Source organism: Tiliqua scincoides, chromosome 4 (assembly GCF_035046505.1).
Source record: "Tiliqua scincoides isolate rTilSci1 chromosome 4, rTilSci1.hap2, whole genome shotgun sequence".
NCBI lineage: Eukaryota > Metazoa > Chordata > Lepidosauria > Squamata > Scincidae > Tiliqua > Tiliqua scincoides.
The window spans coordinates 98,164,443-98,166,104 of record NC_089824.1 but is presented as its reverse complement, the minus strand read 5'-3'; the positions used below and the strand labels follow the sequence as shown (position 1 = coordinate 98,166,104).

The 1,662-nt window shown below is 42.5% G+C and overlaps 1 pseudogene; it reads left to right on the top strand.

The window, feature by feature from the left end:
* Positions 1-241: 241 nt before the first annotated feature.
* Positions 242-364, top strand: LOC136649891 (5S ribosomal RNA; annotated as a pseudogene).
* Positions 365-1,662: the final 1,298 nt, after the last annotated feature.

The window sequence follows — 1,662 nt, the reverse complement described above, 5'->3', positions numbered from 1 at the left end:
CATATCTTGAAAATACAGTAGAACCTCTTTAAGTTGACCACCCAAGGGACTGGAGTAAATTGGTCAACATAGGGAGGTGGTCAACATACAGGGAAAAAGGCAATTAAATATTATCATGTTTAGCTCCCAGGATAACAAAAGCAAGGCCAAGTTATTATTTAGATTGAATTTTTAAAAAGTTTTATTGCAAATATCAATGAGAATTGATCCTCTTGTGATGCTTACTATTTATATCATCTATATCTATAGCAGCAACTGTTACCCTGCACATGCCCAATGTCATCTGATCTTGGAAGCTAAGCAGGGTCAGGCCTGGTTAGTACTTGGATGGGAGACCGCCTGGGAATACCAGGTGCTGTAGGCTTATACCATAGTCTTTCGAGACTGAAGGTTGCCAACCATCTTTATCAAGAGAGAACAAACAGCCCGCAATCAGTGTTTTAAAAAAAACCCTGAAAATTCATAAGCTTTAAAAAAATTGTAAGGTAAAAAAAAAAAATACTTGGTTTCATAGCAAACAGGCAGACCAATGCTATCCCTTGCCAGCCCATAGTATGTAGCATGTTACATAGCCCCTACAGCTAAAAAACACACACACACAAACTTTTACTTAGGCTGCCGGGCCTCCACTGGGTCTCCTCAGATTCACTAAATGCCAGAAGGTGTTTGATACGTTCCCTCACTAAAAGCTGTTGAGAAAACTCCACAGTCAGGGAATAAGAGGACAGGTCCTCTCATGGATTGGGAACTGGTTGAGGACCAGGAAACAGAGAGTGGGTTCAATGCACAATTGACAAAAATGTGGAGAGAGGTGGAAAGTGGAGTACCTCAAGGATCTGTCCTGGGACTGGTGCTTTTCAACATTTGTTAAATGACCTGGAAATAGGGATAAGCAGGGAGGTGGACAAGTTTGTGGATGACACTAAACTTTTCTGAGTGGTAAAGACCAGAAGGGATTGTGAAGTGCTCCAGAAGGATCTCTCCAAACCAGGAGAATAGGCAGCAAAATAGCAGTTGTGTTTCAATATAAGTGTAAATTAATGCACTGGTGATGGGAACCAAAGTGAAAGGACAGTGACTTCACTATGCACAAGCAACCTCATGTCCCTCACAACTTGGTACATGTCCAGGTACAATCTGCAGCTGGCGCAGGTCTGTCAGTTATGAGCAGTGTGCCCACCTATAAAAACCCTTTCGCACACGCGCTAGCAGGCGTAGGGGAGGGATTGTTGCGTGGCTTCTTACTATTCCAAGATGGGACAAACCAGACAAAACACAGGCCCACAGTATCGCGTTCAGTGGGCAACTTACGGAGGGTAAATTAATACTCTGTGCAATGGTCGAAGTGGTAAAGATACAACTTATGGAGGTGTTCAATATGGAGAGGCTGGTCTCCCATAGTGTATATGCAGTTTCTGTCCATACTGTGAAAATTAGGTCAGCTTAAGGAGGTGGTCATTACAAAGAGGTGGTCAGCTTTGGAGTTTCTACTGTATGATCAAGAATTGTGCATTTTCCTCTTCTGTTGTTTGCAGCTAATGAGTTCCTAACTGAGAAAAAAAAAACTTATTGCTGGTAATCACCTGCTTAAGGACATCACTTCCTACTTAATAACATCACTTCCAGCCCTCAGCAGGTGCCATGAATGCTATTCAACCCACT